Raw genomic sequence first — 21691 nt, forward strand, 5'->3', positions numbered from 1 at the left:
TCCCTCCAATCCCATCCTTACCAAACCATTAAACTTAACTTTGTTTCAACTTCCTTGTCTGTCATTCTCTCTCCAACCACCAAGAACTCACAGAGATTTTAACTGAATCCCTGGCTGTTGTGAAAGTTCAGTTCCTGTTATTTTTCCCAATCTGTTTTCCCATTCCCCTTTAAGTTTCATTAATTGTATTTGTTACCCCTTTTCCCAGTGGGGTCTGTGTGCCTCATTGTGTGTTTCTCCGTGTTTTCAGTTTCTTCCCTGTCAGTTGTCAGTTGTTAAGTCTTCATTTCTTTCAGAACTAGACATCACTTATATTCATTGTATTGCTTTGTAGAGTTTTTCTTCTCTGGTTTAATATCATGATCTATCATGATAGTGTGATACCAGACTGTGAGCATCATCGGGATAGTAATTATGTCACTCTCCATATCCTCTACAATCTTTAATGCCAATGCTGAACATGTAGTAGTCAATAAAGACTGAAAAAATTAGCAGCATGAGGAAATGTTTGTCTTCAAAATATTCTCAGAAGATGCCAGTAACAGAGGAGAAAGGTTCAGAAAAGCAGGTGGTCTCTTTAGATTTTGAAATTAATGATCTCTCTAGAATCATTGATTATGGAGACAGATTTCTCAATTGACCTTTTAGTTAGTGAACATATTTAATGGAGCACCTACTTTGTTCAGGGAGTCATTTTGGAAGACAGAGTATATGATATGAAAAAACAAGTTAGGGAGGGAGAAGCAAATGCTTATTCTATTCTCCATCCTGGATTTTGTCCAGAGAATCATTCTTGGCTATGATTCATGTGCACCAAGAAGGCTTTTCCAGGCCTTTCACTTTATAAGGTACAATCTCCAGTTCTGAGACAAAGCATCATAGCTGTTCTGATATTAACTAAGGATATCTTTGATCTTCAATTACACATATTAAAATCAGTAGTCTCCCCATTTGCCTGACTCAAGGACATAGAGGGAAGTAATATGATTGTGTATAAGTTTCAAAGAGGTAAAGAGAAATAATCTTGCAATTATTTGCTTCATAACCTAGTCCTCTCCTACCTTTCCAGTCTTCTTTGCCACATACTCTTTGGGGCATTTTCTCTGGCTTTCCTCAATTCACAATCCTTTTGCTCCTTAAATCTCCATCTTAGCTTCCCTGGCTTCCTTATTTATGTTTAAAATCCCATCATCCATATGAAGTATTTCCCAACTTCTCTTAATTTTATTGCCTTTCCCTCTTTTAATTATTTCCTACTTGTCTAATATATAGTTTATTTTTACATGTTTTGCTTATTGTCTCCCTGTGAGTTCTTTGAGTGCAAGAACTGTCTTTTGCTTCTTTTTGTACCTCCAGTGCTTAGTTCAGTACCTGTCACATAATAATCACTTACTAAATCTTCCTGGACTAATTGAGAAAAGATCTTATCTTCCTACAATGAAATGATAAGCATGTAAAGGAAACTAGCACAATATGAAAAAAGGAAGATTACACTAGAAATTGAGACAATTTTTGTCCTAGCTTCATGTGGCCTTATATAAGTCATTTCTCCTTCTCTGAACTTCAGTTCCCTTATCTATATAATGAGGAGTTTAGACCAGATATATATTAAGGTCTTTTCCAGTCCTAACATTCTTTGTTATTTTATGAAAGACAGAAGGACAGAAAGAGGAAAGAAAAACTTCTACATTTTCCTCTATTCAATTCAACAGGTACTTATCAAGTCCTAGCCCTGTGCTAGGATACACATAGGAAAAATGGAAAGGAGTCTCATGATATGGACACTGCCCTCAAGGATGTAACAGTCTCACTAAAGTTGTATTTGTTGGGAGTGGGCACAAGGGCTTAGAACCTTTAATGGAAGTGTGCTCTAGAGATCACACTCATGTCTGGATTAGAGAAAACAAAGCATTTAAGTCAGGCCAGACCAACTTCCCTGAAATTCACAGGAAAACAGGTGAGATATTACAGGTCAGGGAGTTTATATTGACTTATTTTTGACACCAATTAAAGAACCATTCCAGTATCAAATTAAAAGCATCATTTAATGAGAAAACTCTCTCAAAATGTGGATTTTCTAGTTTTATTATTTTGTTTTGTTGAATGAAGGCCAAGAAGCTATTAATCATACATTTTATACTCAATTTTATTCCTGTGGTTGTTTGGAGATTCCATTCTAATAGACATGAGCAAACACACTGAATGCTTGTTCTCAATGTCTGAGCTATTGGACGAGGTACTCCGGTGTTCATGGAGCATACTTGTGTTCTTCTAGTTCCTGCAATCAGATCCCCCGCTGCTCTAAAGACTCAAATATATCAAGGAGACATGAGCAATGATAGCACATCTAGAAGATTTGGCCTTCTGAGCTCAATCCCTCATCCCCTGGGGAAAGAGAGTACAAGCAGGAGACTGCCTAACATGACAGTACTGGTCCAGGATGCCAGATTAGCGCACACAAAAACTACACAAGGCAATATGTGATCAAGCCCTGCCTTGTCAGGAACAGGTTACCTTAGGAACAGCCAGGGACAGATGAAACAGTTCGGTGATTCAGATTTTGTGAATCTGTGTCTCATGATGTCGTTTCATGTCCCACACTCTGGCATGTTAGCTAAAGGAAGAAAGCTGCCAGAATGTCGCTGTTCTTCCTGAAATGAAGTACAGTGAGACTGTGACATTAGCCAGCAGCTCCCTTTTTCTACAGGTATTTAGAACATGTCACATTGCTCTGGCTTGCAATAAATTAGAATGAAGTATTATTCACAGAGCAAATTGATAGCAGGTATTACCCAATTAAGATAGATTTTATGTATGGCTCCTGAGAGCCTAATAACTTAAAACAGCACAACCACAGATCTTGCTTCCTTCATCATTTCTTGACCTAAAAGTATCTTTTGGAAATATACACATCAGTTTTGTATGTATTTTCCCTCATAATATCAGCCTTTATCATTTTTAATCCTTACAATTGCATGTGTAGCTGGACAAAAGCAATCTGTCTGGCAATAATGATTATTATCAGTATATACCAGTGTAACAGTATATAATAATATATATGTATATGTGTATATACATATATATCAGAAAAGTCATATATACTACTTTTAATGTATTAGTAATAATGAGTGCCTTTGCCATTAACTAATATCTTTACTTTTACCATTCTTGGGATCCAAAAGTTCTTTAAGGAAAAATTAAAGAAGCATCCCCAAATCTTTTGAAAGCATTATTTAATGAGAAAACCATCTCAGAATGTGGATTTTCAGGATTTATTTTTCTTCTTTGTTGTGTGAATACCATGTAACCATTGATCAAGCATTTTGACTCTCAATTTTATTTAAAGATAAGCTGAATTAGCAATGGATGTACAATGGTATAGATAGTTAGAGACCATTTTCAATTTAAGCTCATGCAGAATCCTCAGTTACTCATATGATGGCTTTTTAATGTATTTCTTATCACTAACACATGCCTAGGAATCAATGTGCTGCCACAGCTTCTGGGAAGGAATGTGTTGTAGATTTGAGAAGGTGGAGAAAGAGAAAGAGAATTTATCCTATAGTCAAGTGATTAGCCTAAATGGATTTAGCTAGTTGATGCCACAAGTCCCACTGCCAAAGTATCTCAAATTTCATGAGAGTGGTAAGAACTTATGGCCACTTGGCAGAGAGATAGAGATTCAAAGGCACTGCTATTTCTAGATGGTGTATCAAAGTAGGATGTTAATGAAAGTATTTTCTTTTTCTTTCAAATTGTATTGGGAATATAGGTTTAGGATTACAGATTTAGATTCATAGGATTATAGATTTAGATAATAATTTAATTAGTGATGAATGGCATCCTTTTAGCTCACACTGTTGTAGCTAGCAGGAATATTATTTTCCTAGTTCTGCTTAATTCACCCTAAATGAAATCTTATGAATCCATTACTAATTCTTATTAATCTTCCCATGTTTTCCTGAATTCCTCATAATAATTCCTCACCATAATCAAAATATTCCATTCCACAGTTATACTACAATTTACATAACCATCTCTTAATCAACAAGGGTTTTTTTTTTTCTGCTACAAAGATGTAAATAGGAAACTGTAAGTCTGGGTATTTAAATAGTTTAGTAACTTTTCTAGCACAGTTCTATGTATTTTCCAAAATGGACCAATTCAAAATAGTAAAAATACATCTTTTGAACTTTAAACTATCGAAAATGTTTTCACATTCATTATCTTCTGTTATCCACACATCATACTTCTGAAGTATGTAGAGAAAGGAAGGGATTTGTATTATTTCTTTCAATAGAAAATGAACTAGAGCCTAGAAAGCTTAAATGGCTCTAATGAATACCTTAAACTCTACTGGGTGCAGACTTTAAGCCCTCTAGTTCTACCAAGACCCACATCTTTATACCCCCTGTAGTTTAATAGCCTTGATCCTCATTCCAGATACATCTTTTGGAAAATTGGAGGTGGAATGTGGTCACTGAAGCAGAAGATGAAAGTAAAAAGGTGTTCCTGGATTATCTGACAATGCTCCAGTTGGTTTTAATTCAGAGTTGACAAATTAATTATTAACCAATCCAAATCCATCATAGTCAAAGTGTTGAAAATTTTAAGGATGCCACAATGGAGTTGAGCCTCATATTATGTGTCTCCAAATCTGAACTAGTTTGTGGCATTGGAAATTAACATTAAGCAGAATATATGATCAGCTAACAGGGGTAATTGAAGGTGTACCCACCAGTCCCTCTCACCCCAAAAAAGAAAAAAAATATTTTCTTCACTGAACTATGATTCTATTTGGCTGAGCTGTGCCTAATTGCAGGAGTTAATTCAAGAGGTAGGGACTAAAAGCCAGGTTCAGAAAGTAGAGGTCCAAGGCACAAAAGCTGGGGGCAAATGGAAAAGTATGAAGCACCAAAGAAGAGCTATAGGCCATTGATGAAAAGTATATAAAGCTGAGGGAAAATGGCAAGAGCAAAGAATTATTTTGAAGCCAGAATCTTAGGGGAAGCAGAGGATCAAAGGCAGATAAAGAAACAGAAAGGAGCCCAATATCTGAAGGAAAGAGAACTTTGAAAGCTGGCATTTATGAAGGGGAAGAACTATTTTTAGGAAAGGGGAGGGGAAAAGTATTTATTATGCATCAATTATGTGCTAGGCATTATATTAAGTGCTTTACAAATGTTATCTCATTTTATCCTCACAATAACTCTCTAAGCTAAGTACTATTAAGATTCCCTACTTTACATTTGAAGAAAATGAGACAGGCAGAATCGAAGTGACTTGCCATACTTCTAATAAGCGTGTAAGGCAAGATTTGAACTTGATCTTCTTTATTCCAGGTTCAAAGTCTATTACAATATAAAGTATATAAAGTAAACTCGTCAAAGGAAGCTTGGCAGGCAGACTCTATTTATGACCATGATGGCACATCTGTCCTGGCAGCTGAGGACAGAGCTGTGGGGGAAGGGAGCAACATATAATAATATTGAAGTCCTAAAGAATTAGCATCATCAAATAGTCATCTCCCTGCCAATTATAACATTTTGGTTTAAAGGAGCACATTCTCATTAGCTCAACATCTCAACTCTAGCTACTAGTTTTCCTCATCACCATGGATATCAGTTTTCCATACACTCTTTAGTACTACCTTGGGTTATCTTTTTGGTTTATATTTCCTTTCTTCTCAACTTGGACACTATATTCTTGGTTCTAAAAGGGAAATTAATCTAATCCATAGCACTTTTCTGTCTGATCAAAACTCAGCAATTTATTACCCCTTAAAGATCCCAACAACTCTAGCTAAAATGCTAAGTATTGGAGATGTTTTGTTTTGGATGAAAGCACTGAAGGATCAGTGCAAATGCCTCTGGGAGGGGTAAGTCTTTAGGATGTTGTAGATTTGGAAATTTGTCTAATTCCTTTCCATCTGAAAGACAAATTTTATCTACTCCACAGTTTAGCAGTAGACCAATCCTGTATAACCATGGAGAATTCAAAGGAGAGTGATGGGAAAGATTAAAGTGTTGGGAAGAAAAGTCAAGTGTACCAGTAATGTTTTGTTGAAAAAAGGAAAAGCTGTAATCTGACAGCAGAGCTCTGGTTAAAAGGATTATTATTGACAGTAGGACATTCTTCCTCTTCATCCCCAGAGGATTTAACAAAAGAAAATACTCTTAATTATTATAATCAGAAATAGTTATGGGTGCTTTTTAAAAAACATTACATAGATTTCCTGATATAAATATGACTTCTCCATTGAATCTTCCTTTGCCACCAAAAAATAAAAAATCAATTAAGCAGTATCAGGAAGGAAGTGTGTTTTATCAAGTATCCTGTAGAATTAATTTTTTTTAATTTAAAACCTTTACCTTCTGTCTTGGAGTCAGTACTGTGTATTGGCTCCAAGGCAGAAGAGTGGTAAGGGCTAGGCAATGAGGGTTAAGTGACTTGCCCAGGATCACACAGCTGGGAAGTGTCTGAGGCTAGATTTGAACCTAGGATCTCCAGTCTCTAGGCCTGGCTCTCAATCCACTGAGCTACCCAGCTGCCCCCTAGAATTAATATTACAATAAGAAATTAAAAACTGGTATAATATAGTTTATCCTAGAGATATGTTATAAGACAAGGAAGTTAACGTGGCATATAGTATTTACTGGGTACTCAAAACAGTTCTAGATACCATGGAGAACAGAAGAGGAGAAAATGCAGTCCTCTGCCTTCAAAGAGTTTTTGGTTTACTGAAAGAGCCATTAATGTTCATAGTAGACAATGGTGAACAACAGAAGCCAGAATACAGTTAAGTAGAGGCAGTTAGATGGTGCAACCGATAGAATGCCAAGCCTGGAGCCAGGACCTAGGTTCAAATCTGGCCTCAGACACTTCCTAGCTACTTGATCCTGGGCAAGTCACTTAACTCCCATTGCCTAGCCCTTGTCACTCTTCTGCCTTGGAATCAATACTGGATGTTGATTCTAAAATGGAAAGTAAGGACTTATGAAGGGAAATGCTATCCACTTCCAGAGAAAGAACAGTTGGAGTTGTCTCTCACAATGTATTTTTTGTTTTATTTTGGGGTTTTGGTTATATATGACTTTGCTCTTATAACAATGACCAATATGGAAGTGTGTTTTGCATGACAATAAAGTAAAATGCTCAAAAAATAAAATAAGAATATAATTTTAAAAATAAGATGGAAAGTAAGGGTTTTCTTTAAAAGAATATAATTAAGTCCTGATAGGAACTATAATTGTTCTGTAAATTCAGAGAAGGTGTACTTCATTGAATCCTATAGTACATCAGAAAAGCTTCTTTGGAGAGGTAGAAGGAGTAAAGTGTTATCAGTCATTAAGGTATTATAAGAGATTTAAAAGAAACTGAAAAAAGGGCAAAATTTGAATATGTAGAAGAGAGAAAGAAAGCTATATCAGGGCCCAATCTGAAGGAAGATGTCCCAGGGAAGCAAGATAAGGGAAAGGAAGTGAGAAGATTTACCTAATTCTTCAGAGAATAACTATTGGCATAGATTAGAATGGAGATAATTAAGTGGGTAGGATGGAAAAAGGTCCAAAAAGCCTAGCAAGTGTTAGGATTTGATGTTATTGAACCATTAAAGAATTTTGAGACTATATGCAATTTTTTTTTACTTTTTTGAAGATCTTGGGTGATTTGCTGCATGGAACCCATTGCATTCATGTCAACCCAATGAAGAGTTATTAAGTTTCTATTATGAGGGGGCAGCTGGGTAGCTCAGTGGATTTAGAGCCAGGCCTAGAGACCTGAGGTCCTAGGTTCAAATCTGACCTCAGACACTTCCCAGCTGTGTGACTCTGGGCAAGTCACTTGACCCCCATTGCCAACCCTAACCACTCTTGTGCCTTGGAGCCAATATAAAGTATTGACTCCAAGAAGGAAGGTTAGGGTTTTTAAAAAAAAGTTCCTATTATGAAGCACTGTGCTGGGTACAAGAGATACAGAAAAGGAAAGAATCTCTGCATATTCAAGAGCTTATGTTGTAGGGGGGCAGGTAGGAAGAAAGGGAATGGGTAGATCCAACATGTATACAAATAAGGATAATGTAAAGAAAAACTAGAAGAAGGAAAATACAACTATTGTAAAAGAATCAAGGAATTTTTCAGAATAGTAACTGAGATGAGCCTTGAAGGAAATTAAAGATTTTTGAGAGACTAGTAAGAAGGGAGAACATACAAATGAAAGAGGTGGTTTGTGACAATGTATCAAGGAGGAAGATGGAGAATTAAGGTTGGGGAACAGCCTTTTCAGTTCACTTTGGCCCAAACAAAGAAGATTTGTGTGAAATCATGAAAATCATTTCAAAACAAGTTTGTAAAGTCAAATAGAGGTGAGTAAAAAAAAAAATAAGCCTTTAATGACTGGCTAAGGAGTTTGTGTTTTGTCCTGTAGGCAATGAAGTTTTTCAAAAAGAGGAGAGGGGGCTGTTAAGATGTTTAAAGACAGTTAAAATAGTTCTTAGGGAAATTATTTTGAAAGTTATATAGAGGATGGATTGGTAGAGGGTAAAGACTAGAAGCAAGGGAATTGACTAGGAGAATATTGCTGTAATCCAGATGAGAAATGAAAAAGACCTGAACCAGGCTATTGCCCATGTGAGAAGCAAGATGGGGAACTAGAATTGAAAGAGCTGAGAGGAATAGCTAAAAAGAGTTCCTTTTTTGTCTCAGAAAGAAATTGATGACACATGTGAGCTCTGAAAAAGCTCTGTAGCCAGAAGAAAATGAAGGATAGTAAAGAGTTCCTCACCAGAAAAATTTCTCAAGTAGACCTTGTCAAAATGCCTGAAATTCCCCTATTGTGGAATAATTTCTTCTGGTTAAAGCATTACTCTCTCCAGGTTTTTCTTTTAAAATGTAAATCCATAAGAAATGATGAGCATGTTGATTTTTTTTAAAAAACCTGGAAAGACTTATATGAATTAATGAAGAAAGAAATGAGTAGAACCAAAAGAACATTATATACAGCTACAGACTTAATATTTGAAGGATAATATATGAATGTCCACCTCCAGGGAAAGAAATGATAAACAGAAACATGAAAAACATAATTTGCATATATGTTTTTGGCAGCTGATACCTTCTATGGTTGGGGAAGGGGAGAGTGAAGGTGAGATGCCTGGGAATTAATTTTTTACACTAAAAATAAAGAAATTTAAAATAAAATGCAAATCTTCTAGAAAAAAAGAATCAGGTAACTCCCTAAAAACAAAGTGGATGAGTATATCAGATTACTTTGCTCTAATTCCTAGAGTATACAGAAGAGACTGGAATCATGGAGGTAATAGATAGACTTTTAATGAGACTTCAAAGGGACAGGTGGAAGTAGGGAACAGGGATAGGGATAGTGACAACTTGTGCTTTCACTAACACAGATAACACCCAAAAGACTAAATGTCCTCTAGCAATGTAAGGCAGCAACTTCTCTGTAATTAGGTCTTAGAGAGTTGCCTAGAAAATCAAGACATTAAGTGACTTGCCTAGGGCTACAGAACTACTAAAGGCAAACTCTGTTGCCCTCATAATTTTGCAGAGCTCCATCTCTGACCCTATTATAGACCAAAATAACAAGAATTCTAGAGAGTGAGTGAGACTCCTCTGATCTTCCCAAATCCTCAGACTGTTAGTACATTCCTAGGCAAGGAAACTGGTGTCACTCTGGCATGGGAAAGGGAAAGGTGATCCTATTTAACCTTGGATTATTTATCTTTCCCTCTAACTGCATAAAAGCAACACTAAAATGTTAATCTTCTTGTGGGATAATAGAAAAGAGATCATCTGGAGTTTATAAAGCATTTTTGTTAATGGGTTCATTTTAATAATAGCTGATCTTTCCATCCACAACGAGTGTATTTCTGCCACCTCAGCAAGTCTCCTTGAATATTTTCCAGGGTGAGCTTTATGGCTGAGATATCATAAAAATATAGAGGGCCCTCTGCCATCCACAGAGAACAATAATAGCCCAGTCTAAGACCTGACACAAGTCATTTCAGATCTGGTCAAATTAACTTTTATAAACTTTTAATCATGAGTAAGGCTGAAACTCTTTAATTATAAAGCTAGTCACTGAGGCAGACCCTGCTAAAAGACACAAAACTTCAAAGCCAACTAATATTTTCTTGATTCTGTTCTCAGATAGCCACCTGCTTCCATTAGCCTATGGACTTAATCCTGCCTGCATTGTAGGACCATGACATTAGATATCCAAGGCAAAGGCAATTTTGCAGCACCCTAAGTCAGAGACTTAGACTTGTGTCTATCCTTAAGTCTGATAGTTGCCTACCAATAAATTTGTGTCAAAAAATAATTAAAAATGGTGATCTCTTTAAAAACCAAAGCATTTTCTTTAAAAACAAATTATGCTTGTAAGTTAATTCAACCATTCTGGAAAGCAATTTGGAATTAGGCTTTTTTAAATGACTAAAATCCCTTTTTTCCTTTGATCGAGAGATCCTAGCAGCCAACCATATACTCCAACCACATATACCAAAATACTCATAGGATTCTTTTTATTGCATCATAGAACTATATACAAATGAAAATGCCCATCGAAATCAGGGGTTCTTAACTTTTTTGGCATCATGAACCATTTCAGCATCCTAGTGAAATCTACAGACCCCTTCTCAAGATGTTTTTAACTCATTGAAGGAAATGTTAAATCAATTAAATGTGAATGAAAATAAAGACATAATTTTTTCCTCATGCAGGTTAACACATTCTCTGAAATCTATCCACAGACAGTTTGACAGTCCCTTGACCCTAGGTTAAGAACCCCTGGGTTAAACAGATTGTAGTATGTCAGCCAAGCAGAACCAAGAACACTATACAAATTGAATAAAACAATGTCAGTGAAAATGCAGCAACAACAATGAAGAAACACAGAATACTGTGAGATGATCAGATTTTTAAGAGTTGGAAAGAATTTCAGGGGCCAGTAAATATAACCCATACACAAAAGGAATCTACATTATGACATATTCAACAAGGAATTGTCCAGTCTCTTAATGAAGACCTTTTAAAGAAAAGGCACTTTCAGCCTGTAGAACAGGATTTTTTAACCTTTTTGTGTCAGGATCCCTTAGGCAATCTGATGGCTATGGACTCCTTTTCAAAAATCATGTTTTTCAACACATAAAATAAAATGCTTAAAATTACAAATGAAATTTATTATATTTAAATAGTTATCAAAATATTTTTATAAATCAATTCATGGAGTCCAAGTTTAGAACCACTTCTTTATATACCCTCTGATAGAGATTCCACTACAAGGTTTATAATCCTTTGAGAAAAAGAAAGCCCAACCATATACACCAAAAAAATGTATATTAGCAATCTTTGTGATACCAATTAATTAGGTCAAGTCTAATTCTACTTCCCTCTGGTAGTTCTTCAAATATTTGAATTCAAATAGCTGCCCATCAGGTGGGGAATAACTAAACAAATTATGGTACATGAATATAAAGTAATGTCACTGTTATAAGAAATGAAACACATAAAGAAGATAGAAAAGCATTAACAGACTTACCTGAACAGATGCAAAGTTAATTAAACAGTCAAGAAAAGAATATATATAATAACTATACACAATTACGTGAATGGAAAGAACCACAAAAAATCAAAAATTCAAAATTATAAAGAACAACTATAGCTCAATAGAAGAGAGATGAAAAAATATCCCACCCTACCTAAATGTAGTTCATTTTTCATATTTTGGGACTTTTAAAATATATTTATCAGTTTCACTGATGTTCTTTTTTCATTTTTGCCTTCAAAAATAATTTTTGTTCTCTTGGCAGAAAAAGGAGGGGAAAGATAATGAGGAAAATTTTGGTGATATAAAAAAGAAATATCAATAATTTTTTATTAAAAGAAAGAAATCCTGCTCTAAAGGTAGTACATTCCACTTTGGGAAAACTCTAATTGTAGAAAATTTTCCCTGACATCAAACCTAAATTTGCCTCTTTGCAACTTCCACCCTCTGCTCTCTATTCTGTCCTCTGGGACTAAACAGGACAAGCCTAATTCCTCTTCCAATGTTAGCCTTTCAATTAGTTGAAGATAGCTATGTTGTCCCCACTGAGTCTTCAGTAGGCTAAACAAATCAAGTTCTTTCAACAAATCTTCATCATATAACTTAGACTTTAGGTCCTTTTTACCCTCTTAATTGTCTTTCTGTGGATACTCTCCAACTTCCCAATTTGTTTTTATTAATCCATGATACCCAGAACTGAATACAATATTCTAAATAAGGTCTTATTACAAGGGAAACCAAGAAAGTCAATAGGCATCAGAATTGGACCCAGAAGTACTGGGTCTTGCCTTGTGTTTGACAAGTATATCCATATAAGATAAGGAAAAATTTTATGTTCTGTGCTTGTAGCAAGTCAATCATTTGTACTATACCAACACCTGGAATTTAAATGACTGCCAGAAGCCCCATTAAGAAAAAAGTCCTAAAGGTCCATGTGTTTTATGTAATTTTTTCTGATCTCCATAATTAGAAATGTTCTCTTCCTCCTTTGGACTCCTAAAGAACTTATTAGTAGGCTCAGTTCCAGTTCTATCTTTAAATCTATAAATTCTTACAAAGTGCCTACTGTATTCTGTAAAGGGGGCTGAATGAAAGAGGCTCAGGATGGAAGAAGTGATGGTATGAAGATCTAAGCTAAAGCCTGAACTCTTGACATTTACCAGTTGTGTAAGCTGAACAAGTAACTTAACATGTAGGAGTCTAAATTTCATCATGTGTAAAATGGGAATAACAATATTTGCCACCTCCTACCTTGATGGGTTGTTGAAACAAAAGTCTTTCACTTGTTTTTATATAAATGCTTCCTTTGAAAGCAACAACTTTTAGAGTATCAAATATGAATGAAAGTGGAGATGAGTAAATAATCCAGAACAATAAGTTTCTCTATATGTTTAATACTTAGAAGTGCTGGTTAGCATCTCTTAAGATTGGTCACAGGGAAGTCTGGCAGCAGCCTTAGATATAAATCAAAGCAAGAAATTGATAACTTTTAAGGGTATATGGCAAAAGGTGAATATCCAAAACCCATCTGGGAAGCCTAGTGCTGACAAAAAAAAAGTTTCAGTCATAAAGATTATTGGCATCAAGGATGTCTGGAAGCAAATAGTCAGGACCCTGGTGTAAAAGTTAGAATTCAGAAAAAGGGAAAAAATTGAGGATCCTAGCAAGAAGAAAGCATGAGTGAAGTCTCAAAGGAACCATCACCTTTTCCCTTAAGTCCTTTGGAACCAAATAAGGCACAAAAGTAAAGATAAATTAGGACAGAAGTATAATCAAGAGATCAACTTCTTAGAACTTGGAGATACAAGGTAAGAGTTTGTTCAAAAAGATAGAAAAGTTACTAAAACTAGAGTAAAAGACCAAAGAAGGACCAACAGTATTTAGTTTAATGATAAATTGCCCCAGCTATGAATGCAGGAATCTTTACATTTAGTAGCTAGATCTAGAATTGACTTTGGGGTCTTCTAGTCCAACATTATCATTTTACAAATGAAAAACTAAGGTTCAGAAGATCACAGAATTTTAGAGTTAAGATACCTCAGTGACTGTAGTCCAGCCCACACCAGTGAAAGAATTCCTACTACAACATACATAACAGCTCATTATGCAGTCTTAGCTGAAAGATCTCCAGTGAGTATGGTGTGTTCCAGAGAAATAAGGAAGGTTAGCAGATATCAGGATTCAAGGGGAAAAAAATGATGAGTTCCTAGTATCAAGGGGTTATGGACTCAAAGATGGAAAGACATTTTTGGTAACTGCTAATCCAACCTCTTATTTTTCCAGATTAAAAAATAACGGAATCTAAAGAGAAGCTTAGTAACTTTACATTACTTAAGGAAGACACATGTAAGTAATACCTCTTTTACTAACACCTCAACTTTTTATACTAACCCTAACAAGGTTCCAGTTATGTTCAAGTAATTTCCAGGTACTTCAACCACTACTCTTATTTTCAAGTATCTCATACTCTTCTAAAATAATCTCTGATGACTAGTAGAATTGTCCACTCGAGTCAATTAATCAATATTAATGATGACTAATGTTAAATTAATTTCAATTATTAAACATTAATATTGATGATCAAAATCTACCTACTTTCTTTACTCTAACCCCTTTATTAGAGTATAAGCTCTTGGATTTTTGTGTATTTTTGTATTGTGTCCCCATAGAAGTCTACCATACAATAGGCACTTAATTAATGTTTGTGGAATTTTTATAGTCATAATGATAATGTACAAAGACTGTGGAAGTATTGAATTTGGCTTATTAATCAATTTATGCTTATTCTAGTTCAACTGGAGAATAAATTCACTACCCCACTCCACCTCCTCCCCATGGATCCTGAAACAAATAATTGCTAAAGAAAATTTAGATACCAGGCCAACCTGCATTAATCCATGACCAAAAATAGAAGTAGTCAGAGAGGATAACTTGACTTTAGGAACAATGAAGTGAGACACACACAAAACAAAAAGGGTCTGAATGTTGATGAATCAAAGCCAAGATAAAATTAACAGGAATATGGGATAGCAGAATAATTTTGGATTAGGTAGAGAAAATGTTAAGTTCAAGGCCTAGTTCTGCAGTTTACAACTGTCTGATGCTGTGTAAGTCACTCCATCTATGTGGGCAGCATTTTCTTTATCTCTAAAATGATACTCTCTAAGGTTTTTTTTTATATTGAACAGTCTATGATTCCATAAAAACCTATTAACAGAAGCAAGCAGACTATCCCAAGTTTAAGCAAATAGTCCACTGACAAAAGATCTATAGACAGTTATGGGGTCAGAGAAAATTACATTGACAAATGGTCAGGTAAAGATTCAACGACCAGTCATCCATAGTTAGTAACTTAGAGAACAAAAGCAGCCTAAATAGGAGAATAGCTCTTTGATTTATTGGGTCTTTCTTATATTTTTAAAATTACTATAAAAATGGCAAAATCATTATTTTAGTTAGTCTGCAAACAAGACTTAAATGCTTATTAAGCTGTAAAAAAGGAGTAAATACTTTATATAATGGATTTTAATAGGCATCTTCCCCCCAAATTAATTTAACGAATACAGTGTGACTTCTGTTCTATTAATAACGTACCCAATCATTTCTACATTTTTGGAAGAGACTATACGAAGATAATATTATCTTATGGCATACTTTTTTCATGCAATTAACTCCCTGCATTTCTTGACAGGCTAATTTATGTGCAACTGCTTTTAAAAAGCAAATACATTTTGCATTTAATTGCATTCTGTTGTAATCCATCTGTTGACAAATTTGTGTGTTTTCCTGTTTATTTGCTAATGCTTTCCTCTGCTCTAGAATGATCAGTCATAAGAGTCAAAATATTTTTGATGAAATAAATACCATAGGGTAATTAAAGGCCAGATGTATGACTTCTGGGAATTTCTATTCATTGCATTTCAGCTTCCCCAGTTGAACTTTTTATTCCTGTTGTGTGGAGAGTGAATAAAAATATGATTAAAATTGCTATTCTGGGTCTTCTTGTTTGCTGCTCAACAGCTGTATCAGGTGAAGGTCATTACAAGTTTACCAAACTATTTTGAGGAAACAGCAAATAGTTTCTTTGATTTATTTCTCCCCTTACCTCATGACACAAATGCATGACATTTCATCAGGATTAGTCTATGTAGAGACATACTTGGCAGTTTCCTATGGGAAAGAAATCTGCTTCTTTTAGAGGTACCTTTCTAGCTTAAGTCATTGTCTCTTGCAGCACACAGTTAAAATGCAAAAACCATAACAGAAAAAGTTCCCTAGGAAGGGTAAAACATTGGGCAATTAGCACTCACTAATGCTTTAGCAGGGATTGCTGAGTCCGGGAATAAAAAGGCCTTAATCTTGCATTGTACTCTTGCATGGTTAGACAAAATCTGCAATTCTGAGTTAAGTACCAGGCATCACATTTTAAGGACTTTAATGAGCTGGAGACCATCCAGAAGAGGTTAACCAGGATGCTAAAGGGGCTTAAGTTCAAACCACATGTGAATCCATTTAAAGACTGATAATCCCTAATGTTCAGCCTTGAGAACAGATTTGGTAGGGACAAGATAGTGGTTTTCAAAAATTTGAAGGGCTGCCATGTGGAAAAGGAATTAGATTTACTTTTGTGACACTGGCCAATTCACAACCTCTGTGGGTGTTGGTTTTTTCATCTGTAAAATGAGGGGTTAGACTAGATGTTCCACCTAGTGCCAAGTTAATGATCCCTAAAAAGTAGTCTCCCTGTATCTCCTACCCACTAGTCCTGAATCTACCCAGTGAAACAAGAACTAAACAAGTTCACAACCTTTTTTTTCTTTAATTGCCCTTGGAATATTTAAAGTCTAGAGAAAGTGTCTCTCTGAAGCCTCTAATTCAAGATAAATATTCTTATTTTCTATAATTGTTCCTCATATGATGGGGTTACTGCCATCCAAACTGCCTTCATCCTACACATAACTCAATCAATTTCCTTCTTAAAAGGAAGAAACTTTACAGGTCATCTAGTTCCACCTCTTCCCAAGTAGAAATTCCCTCTATAATAATCTCAACTCTGAGGTCCTTTCCAGAAATCCTTTGTAGTCATCCAGCTTCTGTTTGATGGCCTTCATTGAGGGAGAACTCCCTCTCTATTGAGGCAGCTAATTGCCCTGAGAACATGCTAATTGTTGGGAAATATTTCCTTGCCTCAAGTTAAAGGATGCCTCTATACAACTTCTCTGCTTTTGATGGTTTTATTTCTTCCCACTGAAGGCAAACACAAGTCTAGTTCCATGTTCACATGACAACTTTTGAGGAATCTATGGATTCCTAACAGGTGTCCCCTAAGTCTTCACTTCTTTAGACTAAGCTTCCCCATTTCCTTTGGATCCTCATATGTACGGATACCCAGAAACCCCACCATCCTTTCGACTTCTTAATCTCATTCCTAAAATGTGGTGCTCGAAGCTAAATACAATGCTAGAGATATATTCCCAAACGTAGTAAATTATATCAAGAAAATGCATCTGTCCTAGCATTATTTGTGATTCATTCCAAATGGAGCGTCCTGACTTTATATTCAGTGTAACTGATGTTCCTTAATTAACATAGAGATACCTACAAAGCCTGATGAAAGACAAACAGATGGACAAGGACAATACAGATGCTGCAATGAAACTTTTCACTACTGCGAATAATTGTTCACTATTGTAGATCCTTCCCCCTCCCCATACTCTCTAAGCTATAAGTAGTGACAGCAAGTATTTCTGATGACTAATTATCCAGGAAAAAGTGTAGTAGGCATTGTAAAGCACCCAGGGGATGTTGTGATTGAGTTATTATTCTTGTCAAGAGAATAGAGCATTTTCTGAGTGAGGTATGAGAGTAAGAGAGAAAATAAGACTGGTGAGATAATGATTGAGTGTGTGGGTGAATTGGGCAAGAATTGGGATAAAAGGCAAGAAAGAACTTTAGAATGTCTTCTTCCAGAGTCACTTTGATAGATAGAAAGAGTGAGACCCTTGGAAGCCAGTCTATGTCAAGTGCATGGAGAAAGGGTTCTGGACTGGATCATGACAAGTAACCTCTGCCTCTGATGCTCCTGAAGGAAAGTAGGTGGGAGCTCTGGATCCTGGTGCAGCTCGAAACAATCTCAGTAAGTGGGCTGTCATGGGTAGCCTCTCATATTATTTAGTCTCCTACCACATGGCTAATTCTATTTGAGCCCCCTTACTAGGAAATAAGAGAAAACTCATAGGAATGCTAATTGAAGCAGAATTTAGGAAGTGTTTGAGATGCCTAAGTTAGAGTCCCTAATTGTACCTCACTAAGTCTCTACAAAATTGTGGGTGGATCAGATTTCTACAAATTGAATAATATTTTAAAGTTAGCAGAGGATTATCTAAGGAATCAACCACAAATGGGTTTGTTTTTTTATATAGGGGACACACTGTGGGCTACAATTCCCACAATGCTTTGGAGCTGGATCACTTTGCTTACCAGGGGAAATCCTCTTTGGGCTACTTCATGAAAAGATTGTACCTGGGCTTTATACAATATGGTGATGCCACACTACACAGATTATATTTTGATAGGTGCATGTTGGAAGTCAATATGCATGTTAAAAGGCAGCAGCATTCTCACAAGTTGGATGAAAGAGAAATAAAGAAAAATTGTAGGTACTTGTACACAATAACCAAGTCAACAGAGCAAACAAACGTGACAGCAAAATCAAAGGATGTTGGGATATCCCAGATTTTTGTACATCCAAGTTTCCTTAGCATCTTTCCATGAATAAACTGAGGTGTTCCTCTCCACTATGGTGGAGGAAACGGAAGAATTGTTCATTAAGAGTTGAAGCCAGTGTTCCCAAAAATATAAAGGAGGTGATGATCGTTTGAAAATGTATACGGAAAACATTTAATACCTGACAAAATTCTTTATCATTATATTGCCATTCTACACGAAAAGATTGAAAGAGCACTGGTTCTAAAATCAGAGGACTCGGATTCAAATCCCACCTCTATTGTTATCTGTGTAACCTTGAGAAAGTTACTTTATTTCACTCAGCTTATTCATCTATAAAATGACATTTGATTAGATGGCCATTGAGGTTGTTTTTAGCTTCATATTGATAATCCAAATGTCTTTGTTTTGAATTTTTGTGACATTTGACATGATCTGGTATTTAAAAATATGTGGAATGGGAGAAGGCTGCTCAGAATTTGAATCAATAGCTATCTGAATGATACCACAAATCTGGGTAAAGGTGAAAGAAAGGGGGATCACATGAAGGAGACTTTGGAGTAAATAAGCAAATAGTAGTAACTCTATAATTTCTATTTTGTGAGGAAGAAAGTTTTACACAGTTTATTCTATATTCTTCAAAGGGCCTACAATAGATATAATATTAGGCCTCAAAATAAATTGAATGAAATTTCAATTTGCATTTTTGCAGACATCCCCAACTTATAAGCATCCATAATACAAATAGTTTGTCTACACTGTATCAATTCCAGAAGAGAAACCTTCTAGAAATTTCGAGTTTAAACAGTCAACTGTTCCATTTTCTTTTTCTGAGAAACTGAGTATAAGAGTTGAAAAGAAACACATCTAGGCATACGTATCTGACCATTTGTTCTATAGAACCAATTTACACTTAAGTCTGAGTTATAAAGACATTTGTGGACCAGCCTCAAATAAGATATTGTTTCTAAGCATACACTGATTCCAAGAACAAATAATAAACGAACACTTGAAGAACAAAAGTGTTAAGATTTATGAAAATTAAAGTAGACTACACATGTTCTCAGCTATTGCTTCTTTTTTTTTAACCCTTACCTTCCATATTAGAATCAATACTACATATTGATTTGAAGCAGAGGAGTGGGGAGGATTAGGCAATAGGGGTGATGAGCCAGGGTCACACAGCTAAGAAGTATAAGCACCTAGTTGCTACCCTCAACTATTACTTCTTAATATTCATAGATTTAAAAGACTATAGTTACTGATTTGATCATGTAAAGATTTGGGGTCAACATGACCTGCTATAGAATTGGATCCTAACTAAAAACCAGGGTTCTAGTCCTAGTTCCTCAATTACCATTTGAAGAAGGTCATTTAGCACCTTCCAGTCCTTATATTCTCAGCTCACTATCCATGACTGAGGTTTGTTTTTTTTGACTACTGGAAAACCTTAGTTGCAGAAGGTCTTAATTTATGAATACCTTGTCTATTGAATCTCTGTGTACCTAGTTGTGTGACCCTGAGCAAGTCACTTAACTCCAATTGCCTGCCTCTTACCACTCTTCTGCCTTGGAACCTATACTTAGAATCGATTCTAAGAAAGAAGATAAGGGTTGTTGCTGTTGTTGTTTAATCTCTGTGTAGACACAGTAGAATCAGCCTATGGTAAAATTATGAAATTTTAATATTTTTTCACCCTCATTTCTCCATTATCCTCCTCCTTCAAATTTTGGTACCTCTCTCTCCTAGCCCACCAGTTTCTTATCCTATATATAAGTTCTTAAAGGGTCTTAATTGCTCCCTATGGTTTTTTTTTAATTTTAAACCCTTAACTTCTGTGTATTGACTTATAGGTGGAAGATTGATAAGGGTAGGCAATGGGGGTCAAGTGACTTGCCCAGGGTCACACAGCTGGGAAGTGTCCGAGGCTGGATTTGAACCTAGGACCTCCTGTCTCTAGGCCTGGCTCTCAATCCACTGAGCTACCCAGCTGCCCCTCCTCCCTATGGTTTTAACTGAGAAAAGTTTATGGTATGGTATATTAAAAGTATTATGGCATTATAAGAGGTATTTGCATTTTCCAAGTGAACTCTGAAACACTGAAAAGCACCCTAAATCCATAAATTTTTAGAGCATGAACAAACCTTAGAAAACAGCTGTTAAGCTCAAAATTCTCGTTATATATTGGGAAACTGAGGCTTAGAGATATGAAGGGATTCATCCAAAACAAAATAACTAGCAAATGTCAGAGGGAAGATGCAAATTCAGCTGTCTTTGCTCCCAGTCCAAGAAAAGCATGGATCCAGAAAGGATTTTGGAGGCAATCTATTCAAGGAATCTTAGAATCAAGGGATCTGTGTTGGAAAGTACCCTAGCAGCCTTTTGTTCCACCCATATTGCTGTCAATAAGTAAACATATGGCTCTATAATAATGGTAGAATTTCAGAGTTTGACAGGGGAGGAGAGACAATTTGTAGGAAGAGACCTTCTCTCAGGGTTCCATAAAGCATGCTAGTTAGTCAGTACTACTTACAAGACCAAGTCTCAGATGCAATTGAAGTTAAAAGAACCTTTTATCAGGCTATTTTAAGGACATTTCCCTCCCCTCCCCCCATCTTCTCTCTCCTCCCTGTCTCTGTCTTCCCTTTTCCTCTCCATGTTCTTAGGCTCAGATACATATCAGTTTTTCTCAGCCTCCCATTGGGACTGAATTTAATCTTGCAATTACCACATTTTCAGACAAACTGTTTCTGACTTTGGATAAAAGACCAAGGTCAAATTAGAATTCTATTTTCTCACATTGTAAGTTCATGAAGGGTTTTTTTTGTATGTGGGTTTCTTTTCATTTTCTTTTTCTTTTTTTAAAAGAAACTGAATTACTATTTCTCCTGAGTATTAACAGCTGGCAATTGTGAATTAATGTAGAGAGTGTACATATATATAAAAAATATCTATTCATTTTCTTTTGAAATGTCTAAAGTATAAATCACATTCAGATAGAATCCAGCACATAAAGCAAGGGCAGAAGAGGAAATGTATTTGCTTGGATCTTAGAATCAAAACTCAAGTGATCCCCAGACCTATATTTACCAAGTCATTGACTGTTAATATGATCTGCACCCTGAAAACAAATTTGAGAGCCTTCGGGATGACACCCCAAAGGAATAGACACTGCTTGGATCAGGCAGAACAAAGTTTCTGATAATCTTTTGAGGATGATGTAGGGCTAGATAGCAATCAGCTCTAACTGAGAACAAATTACCATGTCATTACCATGTGAGTATGCCTGGAGAATTGGAAATTCATCATTTTTTCACTTAAAAAGGTAAAATGGCTAGCTTGGTTAATTCAACTAGTTAGAGTATAATGCTTAGGATGTTTAGCCTTTGTATAAGGCAGTAAG

The sequence above is a fragment of the Gracilinanus agilis genome, chromosome 3 (genome assembly GCF_016433145.1).
Source record: "Gracilinanus agilis isolate LMUSP501 chromosome 3, AgileGrace, whole genome shotgun sequence".
Lineage (NCBI taxonomy): Eukaryota > Metazoa > Chordata > Mammalia > Didelphimorphia > Didelphidae > Gracilinanus > Gracilinanus agilis.